This window comes from Durio zibethinus, chromosome 12, assembly GCF_047325235.1.
Source record: "Durio zibethinus cultivar Kanyao isolate XHJ-2024 chromosome 12, ASM4732523v1, whole genome shotgun sequence".
NCBI lineage: Eukaryota > Viridiplantae > Streptophyta > Magnoliopsida > Malvales > Malvaceae > Durio > Durio zibethinus.
In genome coordinates, this window is record NC_143173.1 from 14,526,733 (window position 1) to 14,540,988 (window position 14,256).

Here is a 14,256-nt window from a genome sequence, read left to right on the forward strand (position 1 = left end):
GGGGAGTGAGGTGGTCGTATATAATTTTATATTATATAAATATAATTATATTTTTTATTAAAATTATTAAAAATTGTATGAATAATTATAATTTTATATTAAATAATTGCTATAATTTATCATATAATTATTTAAATAATAATTTCTGTTTAAATAAATTTATTCAATATATAAATAAATTTTTTTTAAAATTAATTAATAAATTATTGAATTCTTTTCTTAAGGTTTGGGTTATGAGATGGTACGATAAAAAATAAAAAAATAAAAAATTAATTATTTAAAATTTCTAATAAATGATTTAATCTTATCGTTTGAAAATTGTTTTTTATTTTTTAAAGTAATAAAATTATTTTATTCATATAAGATATTTAATTTTTTTAATAATTCAATCATTTTATTTAATTGAATAATAAATATATAATAAAATGATTAATATCTTATTTTTCAATTATTATATGTCAAATATAATTTAAATATACCTAAAATAACTGCACAAATAGATATCTATTTATATAAACATAATTATCTAAATACAGATTTAATTATATAGATAGGTATTTTCTCAAAACCAAGTACTCTCTCCCATCAATACGCCTCAAAACATTAGAATTTCTTTGGATTGATGCGTATAATAGATCAACATTTCCTTCTTGAGCAGCCCCTCCTCAAATTTTCATCCATATGAGAAAAGCCAAATGACAATGACAGGTCAGGACTTTATAATTTTTGTTAAAATAGTTAAAAGATTGTATGAATAATTATAATTTTATGTTAAATAATTATGATTATTTATCATATAATTATTTAAATAATAATATTTTTTGTTTAAATAAATTTATTTAATATATAAATAAAAATTTTAAAAATTAAAAATAAATTTATTGAATATATAAATTAAAAATTAATTTATTGAATAAATTTGTATAATCATAATTTTTAATTTTTGGGGATTTTCTTTAAAGGGTGGATGGATTTAAAAATGGGTATAGATTAAAGTTAATGAAAGGGCGCTGTCTCCATGGGAGGTGATGCCAACAGTGGGACACTGGAAAAGGACACGTCGTAACGATGTGTACAGATAACGACGCAGATTAAAACAAACGGTGGAAAAAAAAAAGGGGTTTGACCAACGACTGGAGCACAAGGACACGTCGTAACGATGTGTACAGATAACGACGCAGATTAAAACAAACGGTGGAAAAAAAAAGGCCTTTGACCAACGACTGGAGCACAATCGTCTTGTCAGTGGCACTGGAATAGCATTCATTTTTAATGGTGTAGCTGTGGCCATTGCCATTTATTGTCTCAGCACAATGCCAGCAGCTCGACCGCACTCTTTTTTTGCTGTATACTTTCATTTTAGTCCTTCTGTTGAATCTGATTATTCTTATTACATAAATTTCAACGGTCAAACTACAAAAAGATATTGAAAAATGATAAGATTAATACATAAAACATACAAATACAATTATAATATTCTTAGATAATTATTTATTTATTTATTTATATTTTGTGTTTTATTTTATTTATATTTATGTTTAATATTTAATATATGCATATTAAAAGTTAGAGTAATTTGAGTATGGGACGTTTATTTAAATGATGATAATGAAAAAAACAATAATAGAATTATTAAATAAAATGTTAAACTAAAATTTTTGCATAATAATTATTTTATTATAAAATTGAACAAATTTTAAGAAAAAGCAAGATTAATGAAAATAATAAATAAAATAATATGATACAAATATTTCAATAATAATATTTCAAACAATTGCAAATGTACGACTGATAAATAAATATTTTAAATTATACCAAAATTATGATGAATTTAGAAAATTTTTTTAATAATATTTATTTTAAATTAAAATAAAATAATAAAAATTAGATAATCAAATAATTTAATCTCTAACAATTTTAAGGTCTTTTTTAAGGATAAAATCAATGATAAAATCTAGACAAATTACAAATGTGTAATTTTCTAAAAGAGATTATTTCTAAATTATTTCAAAATAAAGAATAATTTATAAAATTTAAATTTTAAACCAATTTTTCAGATCATGAAATTCTAAATATTATAAATGAGTGATCTTTAGGAAAAAAATTTAGGGAATAAGAAATTTCTAAATTTTGTCAGAATGATAAAAATTTTATATATTTTTATAAAAATGAAAAAGAATTAATTAAATTATAAAAGAAATTTTTTAAAATGATATCACAAAAATTTTCGTCAATTTGACAATAGAGCATTTTCAAGGAAATAAATGGATTCCTTAAATGCTTTTGAGACGAAAATTTTTTTTTAAGAAATTTACTAAAATGATAAAAAAATTTTATGTAATTTTTTAATATTTGACTAATTAAATTTAGTTTAGAATAAAACTCAAACATATTGGGTGCCTTCACATCACTCATTCAAAGAATGGTATCAATTAAACAGGTAATGTCCTTTTAATTTTGATAGCATGATCCTTTCAATATCTAAATTAATTCCTTAAAATTTATTATGAAAAATTTTTATTTTTAGTTTTTATAAAATTTATTATTTAAACATTTTTTTAAATTTTCTAACACTTTGACAAAATTTATAGAAAATATTCTCATTAAAAAATGCTAAAAAAATTATCCATTCACCAAATTTCAAAAATTTCATTCGGAGATTTTTTTTTATTCACAAACATGCATGATTTAAAATATTATAAATAATTTATGATGATTATTATTATAATAATTATTTATCATTATGTGATTATCTAAATAAAAATTTCATTTGTAAAATTGATTTTAGGGTTGTGTCAACTATTTGGTGAAATTTAAAAAAAATAAAATTTCTTTGAAAATAATTAAAGAAAATAAGATTCCTCGAATTTTCTTTAAAAATTTCCTTTAAGAGATTTATTTAAATAAACACTTTTATATTTAATTATTATTTTTTTGAGTTATTTAAATAAATCTTTGTTTAGAAAAATAATTTTTATACTATCCTAACTCTTTAATGAAATCCAAAAATATTTTTACTTACAATAATTAAAGAAATTTAAACTATTTCAATTTTCTTTAAAATTACATTACCAAAAATTTATTCAAATAATTAATTATTTTTAATTCATTTATTATTTGTAAAATCTTTATTCTTAACAAATATAATTTTTTGAATTATTCCCATATTTAGGTGACATTCAAGAAATATTTCACTTGTGATTATTAAGAACGAATGACATTTTTTTATTTTTCAAAGAATTTAGGAAAAATTAAAATTTCAAAAATTTCCTCAATTTATTTTTATAAATATCTTTAAAAAATTATTTTTCACATAAAATTTTCCTATATATTTTGTTACAACTATTTTATTTTCTATATCAAAGTTCACTAAAAAAGAAAATAAAAAGTCCCAAAAACAGAAATAAAAATAATAAACATATATTAGAAAATTGAGTAAAAAATAAAAAAATATGAAAAAAAATATAATAAAAATACTAAAATGGCCCTTGCTTAATACAATCAACGGTTCTACAGTCCAGTTCAAGCCGCTTCAATTGTTTTGGCGTGATTCAACACGGTTTGAAGCGGTTCACCGGTGATTGAAAAGCGTTTCAAACGGTTCAAAAGCGATTTAGTTGGACCGATTTCCAGCAGTTAAGGCATCAAATCGGACGCGCGAATCCTGAGCCGACTCCGGTTCTACGCACGGGTCTAACCATTTTTCTTTCAAGCATAAAAGACAAAATCTTTTTCTCTCACTTTTCAAACCACGAGTTAAAGGTTTAAGGAGGCCCAATATTAGGAAAAACGTTACTGTGAGACAGCAGAGGTTGGAATGTAGAAATAAAGAAAATTATATTGAGGACATTTTGCCCGCGTACTTTTCTCGTGAAATTTGAGGAACCGTCCCCCTGCCAAACACCCCCAGGCGGACTAAGACACGCTTGGTAGGTTGCTATTAAAAAGCAGTCCTAGAATTGCTAATGAGGTATTGCGATCCTTAATTGATATATTGTTCATATCTTGAAAAGTTATTGCCGATGCCTTTGTCACATCCCTGAAAATTTGTTTCTGCAATTTATATGAGGGTTAAAACTCTTGGAATACAACATCCATGCAGAATTCTAATGCTTTCTCTTTTATTAAGTTGTTGTGCAACATCCAATGCCATTAAACCAGCCTAATTGGTCTCATATTTGTCGGCGCTGCATTTCAATAGTAGTTTGAGCATCTGTTTGAGTAAGATGAGATTATAGATCTGAAAAGAATCTATTTCTTTCGGTAAAAGTAAAATTAAATAGAGCAGATGAGTAGAATCTCATGTTGAATATCGCACGCAGCTATGTGCAAGGCAGTGTCCCCATTCCTGTCATTCTAATTAACATCCTCTCGATTGTCAGTCCTCCTCAGCATCCCACATAGGAGTTTGAGAGCTTTTAATTCATTGTTTCTCGTTGCAATATGCAAAGCAGTCTCGTTTGTAGTTGTCACACCTTGGATGCATTCAGGACAGAGCTCCAAAAATCTGGCTACGAGATCAAGCTTGTGTTCTCTGGTTATTGCATGGTGCAATGGAGTCTCACCCTTCTTCCCTTTGACACGAACAAAATCTTTATCATTTTCCAAGAGAAGCAGCCCCAGCTCTTAATGTCCCTTTCCCACTGCCATATGAATGGGACTAAAGCCTTGTTGGTTTAGCTTCCTAGCAAATGTAGGCTTTAAAGTTATTATCTCTATTGCAAAATCAATGCAACCTTCAGCTACAGCTGTATGTCTACTGGAGTGTCAACAAACTCTATCTCATCAATACGCCTCAAAACATTAGAATCTCTTTGGATTGATGCATATAATTCATCAACATTTCCCTCTTGAGCAGCCCTCATCAAATTTTCATCCATATCAGAAAAGCCAAAATTACAATGAAATGACAGGCAAAAATGGAACAAAAGGGTTAGACTACTTTACATAGCCGGTGGTTTTTAATCGTCAATTATAGTCAACAAGAAAAACACTAAAAAAAATAAAAAAGGGCCAAATTAAAATAAGTTAAAAGTTTTTACAGATCGAATAATAGTAAATTATAAATACACATTGTCTCCTTCGGCCAAAAAAAGTATAGATATATTGTCTCTTTTCTCGAGGTTTCCCATGTAGTAGAACAAATGTTCCACTATTTTATCAATAAATGGTAATTGGTAATTTTTTTCATCTAAAGTTTGATATTTTTGGCAAGTACTTCATAGAGTAAAGTTTTAAATATACTTTATTGATGTAGAAAAATTTGCATTAAATATTGTTTGAGATAAATTTTGAAGAAATTATTTAATATATTACCAAAATTTTTTTTAATTTTACAAATGAAATTAACAAAATGACATTTATCTTTTTTATAAAAATTGTTTTGTTATTTTTTTAAATGCACGAAAAAATTATTTAATATATTGTCAGTAAAATTTTTTAATTTTATAAATGAAATTAACAAGATGACATTGATCTTATTTTTGTAAACTGTTTTTTTATATTTTTGAATACACTAAAAATACGTGTCAACCTACCCCTTTGGTATTAAAATTTTTTTTATTAATATATTTGATAATTTCTCCTGAAACTTGAGATTAAATTAATAATATTATTATTAAAGAAAAACTTAATTTCACATTGTATTGTTACTGATTTTCTTGTCTTGTTTTTTTTTTTTTTTTTTTTTTTTTTGTTTTATTGAGTCTTTGTCAGCAGTGACTTTTGGGTCTTCAATAGTTGTCCTTACTCCTTTGCAACTACTGCCATTAAAAAATTTTCAGGTTGGTTTAATATTAATTCATAGACAACAGAAGAATATTTATTTTCACATCAGTGCATGCGAACACGATAGTAAAAGGACCATGTATTTGATTTAATCATAAATACATATGTACTTTCATAGAAAGAATTAAGTTTGAATTTTTTTTTGTTTTAAATTAGAAAAGAAAAAATTCTTTAATAAAAAAATTGCGATAGATTTTTATGATGCAATTTCATTTGTTGATGATATGACATCATGTAAATATCATTTAATGATATGAAAAATAATCATAATGAAAGAAAACATTTGTATCTTTGCTCACCTAATTAATTTCTTAATTTATGCGTTGTTAATGTAATCATTATAATTACAATAATTGCGTTTAATTTATGTTTTTTTCAATATTTTTTGACAATTCTAGGGATAAGTAGGCTCAATTAGATTAATTTTTGAATCTATGTTTTCTAATTCTAGAGTTGGGTCTAAAATATATGTAAAAATTGTAATCAATTCAATTACATCAAAAATTAATTTAATAATTTTAATTTAGTATAATATTTATAAAATTTTTTTAATATAAATTATATTTTAATTATATTAATATAATATTTTTATTAAGTTAATATCTTAAACAAAATATTAAATAATAATTTTATTAATACAATACGTATATATAAATATAAAACTAAATAACAAATAAAAATATTATATATATATATATATATAGATTTATCTAAAATTTGATTTTGAACAAATTTCAATTTTTTAAAAAAATATCGGTCTAACTTGTTTTTTTTTAAAAATCAATCTATAAAATCAGGTTAGATTGAAACTCAACAATTTCAAGTAGATTTACCATCTCCAATTGTAGGTTCGAATACCAATAGCTACCTTATGTCATTTACCTGAGCAATGCAAATGAAATATGTATAATAAGCAGCCCTGTTAATTAATATTCAATTTTGAACTCCGGGTTTAAGCTTCGGGTTTATTTTAAATGGTTCATCCATCTTTTTTAAAGGGTGATTTTTAAATAAGATTTTAATTTAATTTTTAATAATTAGAAATTCTCTTTTCCTAATTTTTTTAACCGTTGACCTTACCTCTTATGTAAAAAAAAAAAAACTACCATTCAACTTTAAAATAATTTTTTTTCTCTCTACTTTTATATAGTCAGTGGCCAAGTTTAATACAAGATGCATAAGGGTAAATATTTCTTAATAATTTTGTAGTCTTTTAAATGATTATATATTTGTTCGTTGCAGAGCAAAACAAAAATATTTCATTCTATCTTATTATTCTAAATTATATGCTTATTGAGAGAAAAAAAAAATTAAAAAAGACGCAGTTTGATAATGATATTCAAGGACAGGATATATTCCATAATTTTTATGTTGCAATTGAAAAAAAAAATCTAAAGACATTGGGAAAAGATGTAAGAAACTGAGCGATAATTAAGTAAGTTCATGATTAAATATTGATAAAAATAAAAATTTATCTTTGAGGGTTAATCTAATTAGTAATTATTTTTATTTATCAAATAAAGTATGATATTTATTGAGAGTATTTCAAAAGTAAAATTTTAAATGCACTCAGTTAATGTAAAGAAATATATTTTAAATATTAAAAAATTTTGAGATTAGATCTAAATAAAACTTGAGATATCAATTATTAAAAAAAAAAAAGACTTAATTTCGCATAGTATTGTTACTAATTTTATTGCCTTATTTATTTTTTAGTTTTGTTTTTTAAGTCTTTATCACCAATAACTTTTGAGACTTCAATAATTATCTTTTGCAACTACTACTATAAAATTTTGTGGGTTGGATATTAATTCATCCATTTCAATAATTGTTCTTGGCAACTACTACTATTAAAATTTGAAGGTTGGGATATTAATTCGTCCAATTCAATAATTGTCCTTTGCAACTACTACTATTCAATTTTGAGAGTTGGATATTAATTCATCGATAGTGTAGACATCAAATTTATTCAACTTTGATCAAATTTGTTATTTTTATTAAATAATAAATAAGATAATAATAATATTATTAAATATAATAATAAAAATTAAACAAAAATATGGAATATAAAAAAATATAAAATATAAAAATACTAAAATACAAAATATCAAAAAAATATAAAATACAAAAAAAAGAACAGAAAAAAAAGAGGGGATGGCAGTGGTGCCACCATCCCTGCCCACAATACCCTATCCCTCTTCCATACCCTGTAAATTTTATCCTAACTATCTTACCCTACCACTGAATAAAACAAAAGAAATAAAAAGGGTGAGGAGCTCGTGCTCACCCCTATGCTGAACCCTATGCCACCTACTCAGGCATAGAGCACGGCTGGAGCTCTATAAATAGAGTTACTGGCCGAATCTAACAAGAAGGGGAGAAACCCTGTAAAAAATAGAAAAAGCTTTTTGTCAGAAAAATACTAAAAGAATACATAAAAAATAATTTAGTCCCCTGGAACAGGGAACCCAGCGTCGAGAGTTCTTGCACAAAGAAAAAGTAAAGTCAATTTCAAAAAAAAAAAAGAGAATAAAAAAAGGTTTGACCAAAAGTTCAAGAGCAGATTTAGAGAATTTGGGACTTTTTTTGGTGAAAAAGAGATTGGATTTGTGTTCAGCAGATCGAGAGAAATTTGTGAGTGTTTTCTGAAATTTTTCAACCACCGACGGCAGCAAACACGATTGCCGATGATCGATCGACCGACTTAGAGAGAGAGGCTCTGGGAATGAGAGAAAGTTAGAGAAAGAAGAAGAGAGGGAAGAATGACAGAAAGAGAAAAAATTTGACATTTATAGAAATTACCAAAGACCAAAACGATGCCATTTCAATAAAACCCCAAAACGATGTCGTTTTAAGCCGTGAGGATCCGCACGTCAACTCGTAACTCAACTCGAGGTTCGTGCACCCGACCCACGACCCACCTCTTCATCAACCTCTGACCGATTAGACTGAACCGAAATTGAATAGCTGAACCCGATCTAAACCGAAATTGAACTACCGAACGTGACCAAACAGCCAAACCGAATTGTCGGATTGAACCGCGCATTTATCGGACCGTTGATCGGTCCGATTTAGGTAAAAAAAATTTTTTTAGATTTTTTTAAAATATTTTTTTGTTATTTTAATTATTATTCTTAATATTTATGCATGTTAAAATATTTAAATTTAACAGAATAAATTTTTGTTGTTTTATAATAATAGTAATAATTAATATAATAAAATATATAATAAAAGTTTTTGATAATTATATTAATTTTAGAATAAATCTTATAAAATAATAAAAAATAAGAAAAATTTTTTTATCCAACGATGAGATTCAGAGGTACTCCGAGTAGTAATACCTACGAAATCTTTAGGTGAGAAGATTTTTTTTAAATACTATCAGTGTATTGGAGTATTTATAAAAAAATTTTCAATACAATAAAAAAATTTTTTTTCTTATAAAATAATAAATAAAAATTAATCAATATATTAAAAAAATAATATAAATAAGGAAAATGAAATTTTATCCAATGATGGGATTCTAAAAGTATTCTGAATAATGATGCTTTACGAAATCCTTAGGTGAGAATATTTTTTTTAAAAAATATTATCAGTGTATTGAAATATTTATAAAAAATCTTCAATATAATAAATTTTTTTCTTTAAAATTTTAATTAAAAATAAAAAAATCAAATCAAACAATTAATAAAATTTCTAAACAAAAATAAAATGTGTGCATTAACTTATTATCAATTGCATTGCATGCATAGCATAATTTTTTACGAAAAGTAAATTTGAGCCTCCAAAGATGAAATTCTAAGGTATTCCGAGAAGCGATGCCTAAGAAACCTCTAGGTGAGAAAAAGTTCTTCTAATGTTACCAACGTATTGGAATCTTTTAAGAATTATTTCAATAAAAGAGTTCTAATTTATTTTTTCTCGAATAAAAAAAATGAAACATTAATAAATAAAAATAATTTCTAATAAATAAATAAATCAAGAAAATTATTTTTTTAAACACAAAAAATGGGACTGTTTTTCTTCAAAATCAAAAGATAACATATAGTTAATTGGTACCGTTTTAAACAGGCACTGTGGGAGTGCTAATCCTTCCCCATATGTAACTGACTCCTGAACCCAAACTGTTACGTAGACCTTAAAATTATCATTTTAATAAATTTTAATTAATTTTGAGATTTCATTAAAAGGATATGTTTTGATAGGTGGCCAATCACACGTAGCCAAAAAATATTGGCGACTCTGCTTTTTCATTCTTTTATTTTCGTTTTCAAATTTATCGGACGAACACAAAACTGTTATGATAGCTTAATGACTCTACTGGGGAGTCTTTTTGTTTTCGAGAGTCAAGCCAAAATTAACTACGTGTTATCCTCAAATTTTGATTTAAATAGTCTTAATTAATTTCTTAGATTTTTATTTTTCACTTTTAACAAAAAAGGTAAAAAAAAATAACAAATTGAAATCAAAAAGAAAAAAATTTTCCTAACATTTTTTTACTATGCCTCTTATGCTTTATTTTTCTGTATATATTATTCTCAATAAATTAGGATATATTTGCACACACAATGACACGTTGCATCTCATGCATGAGCTCTATACCGAAACTCCGTCTTTTATAAGAGAAAGTAGAGTACCTATGCCCTCGTGAGGTGATAACCTCTGTAATGACAAGCGAAATACTTCCACTCAAATTGAACCCTTTTTGTTCATAGCTTGCAATGGGTGAAGATTGGGGTGCCTTACTAGTCTAACATGGACTACAGTGAGAAACAATTTAAGGACCTTTAGACACATATCAATCCAAACCCAGCATGTAATAAGCCTAAGAAACCAGCCTTAGGTAGAGCTTCGTCCACCTTTTTGTAAGAAATACCTAAGAATAAAAGTTGTTTATAATAAAAATAAAATAAAACAAAAAAATCTCAAAACTAGAAAACAAAAAAAATGTTTTTTCTCAAACCACATCTGCACACTAACTCAATTTTGTTTCCTTTTCTTTTTCTTTTTTGCATTAATCATATCATATAGTTTTGCATCAAGATATTTGCTCTATGACATATTTCTCCCAAGAAGTTTTCATGGATCTCATAGAACTACAGATTTGCTCATCTTCAGTTAGTGTCCCATATGAGCCGTATAATGAAGTATATGTTTAGTCAAAAGAAGTCCAACAAAAGAGTGAAGATTGTTTGTCTACCGGTTATGTGTTTGAATTACCTAAAAAAATGCATTTAGATATCACATAGACTGATTTAGAAGACTTAGCCACCATCTGGGGTTAGTTAAATGAAGAAAGAAAAGAAAGTTTTTGTAAAAAGTACAGACAGATTGTATTTCTCATTTTGGTAATGATTGATGAACAGTTGATCAGAGCAGCTATACAGTTTTAAAATCCATCTTATAGATACTTCACTTTTAATCAAGAGAATTTAGTGCCAACTATCGAAGAGTATTCAATTTTGCTCGAGATAAAACTACAGTGTCTAGATAAAGTATTCACCCGTAAGCCAAAATTAGGTTTTCGTAAAAAATTGGCCAAGCTTATGAGGGTTAAAGTAAAAACCATTGATTCCTTCGCGAAGTCTAAATGTGAACATCTGGGCATTTGTTGGGACTTTCTTTGAAACTTCATTCAGGAGCATTTAAATGATGATCTAGGTATGGCTGTGTTTGCTCTAGCATTGTATGGCATGGTAATCTTTTCGAAGACTTTGGGTTACATTAAGATAACTGTGGTAGACTTTTTTGAGCAAATTGAAACCCAAGCAATTAATCCTAGCTGAAACCATCAGGTCATTAAATTTTTGTCTATGAAATGGAAAAGGATGATTCATAGAATGTGTATTGCTATTACATGTGTGGATCAGAAATCATTTCAAGTATGGGAATAGTGCTTTCTCGAAGCCGTATCTACGAAATAAAGCACCAATTGAAAAGTTTTACAGAAGTCAATGGCCAATATTAAAGATAAAGGAATAGTGGGTCATTTTCTTACGAAGGCTTACCGATGATGAAATTGAATGGATGGCGCCTTAAATGCCTCTAGTGCCCTTATTGTATCTTAGAGAAAATGAGCCATGGATACCGTTATTAGGGCTATAGGGCATTGTAAGTTATGCTCCATTAATGGTGCTTAGGCAATTTGGTGTAAAGCAGTTTGTTCCTGCCACTCATAGCCAGGTCCAAGTAAAATTCATCTATGGGGAACTGAATCCATCAAGAACCTCAAAGCAGTTGATTCAAGCATGAACACAAAGAATAAGGTTAGGGCCTTTCATCGATAAAGTCACCCCTGATTATCAAATTTGAAAGGCAAAGCGTTCGGATGACAGCTCATATCAATTGGTTAATCTTTCGAAAGAGGTGAAATTATCAGAAGTTGAGTTTGTCAAGGAAGAATTAGAAGCTAAAAAAAAGAAATAATAAGAGAAAATTCGAAACTTCATGAGAAAGTTGAATAATTAAAATATGAAATAGAGATATAATAGAGCATATTGGAAAAAGTCATAAGAGAATGGGATGTGGCCAATAGTGATTTGAAAGATCTACACCAGAAAAACAAGAGATTACGAGTCCAATTCAAAACTAAAAAGGTCACCAAGTCTTACCTCAGTCAATAACGTGAAATGGATGAGCTCCGAGAGGAAATGAACCAATGAAAGGGCAAAGCTCAAGAAAAGCAAGAGAAGACCACCATAATTTCTTAAGAATGTCAGAATTGGAAGGGGTTATACTCTACAACCTCAGCAAGATTAGTGGAATGCCAAAAAGAAAAAGAAATATTGAAAGTCATGCTCACAAAAGAGAGAAAAAACCTTTTAAAGTACTGAATGAAAAAGAATCACTTCACCAAGTGATCCAAGGGTCAGACATGCAATTGCAAGACCACACGAGCCATATTTCAGTAATAATAGTGAGTGGCATAGAGAGAAAAAGATTGGATCTTCATATACGATTCAAAAAGAAATGCTCACATAAGGTGGAAGGCAGAAAGCTTAGGGAGACAATAGTACATAGGCAACAATACTTAGGAAAGCAGAAAGTAGAAGTGTTAAGAAGAGAAGTCAATCCCATAGGAGAATGTGGACAATGCCTAGTGAACTTTTTAGATGAGGCAAAGGACCATTATGAACAAGTCAAATGCTTTTATGGATATAACTCTAGGATGGTAAATCTCATGTAATAAAAATTGTATGGAACCAATAAAAATTTTTAATGTTGAAATTCGTCCAAGGGCAAATATTTCTCACTTGCATTCATGTATCATATACGTCATTTTTCATAAAATAAGTGAAAAATAAAATTTTTAACACATAATATTCTAATTTTTTCTTTTTTTTTTCAAAAAAAAAAAACTTTGTGGTAATATAAGGTTCAAAAATAACTTGCCCATCAAAAATTTTGACCCAACCTACTTGTCATTCATACAATACTAGGATTCAAACAAGAATCATAGAGCAAGAACAGGCTAGTCGATTTAAGAGAATTGAGAAAGGTCAAAAAGAACTAAGAGGGGATCTCAGTACAATAATAGATATGCTCAGAAAACTTGACAAGGAAAAAGCAGTGGAAGAAAATCTTAGTTTTCAAGAGCAATCACCAGATATGGTAGATCCTGTTTATCCTCTAGGGTTTGAGCCACGACTGACCTAGCTTTTTCAAGGAACTAGAGTGTCAATTCCTACTCCCGGTAGATATCTCAATTTTTATCCAAGAATGACATCCACACCTGCTCTAGGATAATTTTAAAATTTTGTTAATCCCATCATGATAGAAAAAGCACCTGAGCTGATCTTAGTTCCTGATTTGGATGATCCAAAGAGAGAGAAAAGTTAGAGATAAAGACACTTGAGAAAATGGAAGATATCAGTGCTAGAGAGAAGATGAAGTTATTGGAAGAAGGTTTACGACCGTAGAGGGAATGAATTTTTATGGCTCCACAGATGCAGCTGACCTTTGTTTAGTCTCAGATGCGATCATTTCACCAAAATTTAGGGTCTCTGAATTTGAAAAATATGATGGCACGAAATGCCCGATGATCCATATCACTATGTATTATCGTAAGATGGCAGTATATGCGTGTGATGAAAAGTTATTGATGCACATATTTTAAGATAACTTTACGAAATCTACAGTCAAATGGTATGTTTAACTAGACAAGACTCATATTCATTCCTAGCAAGAGCTCACAAGGGTATTTCTTACACAATATCAGCATGTCAGAGATTTAGCTCCAGATCGTCTATCTTTACAAGGTATGAAAAAAAAAGAACTGAAAGCTTCAAAGAATATGCCCAAAGATAGAAAGATATGGCTGCACAAGTTTAACCTCCCCTTATTGAGAAAGAAACAACTGTTTTATTTATGAATATCCTGAAAGTACTGTACTATGAGAGATTGATAGGCAATGCAACCAAAAACTTTACAGATATGGTGATATCGGATGAGATTATTAAAAATACCATA

General features: G+C 27.5%; 1 pseudogene; it reads right to left on the minus strand.

The window, feature by feature from the left end:
* Positions 1-3,764: 3,764 nt before the first annotated feature.
* Positions 3,765-4,880, minus strand: LOC149515750 (ankyrin repeat-containing protein BDA1-like; annotated as a pseudogene).
* Positions 4,881-14,256: the final 9,376 nt, after the last annotated feature.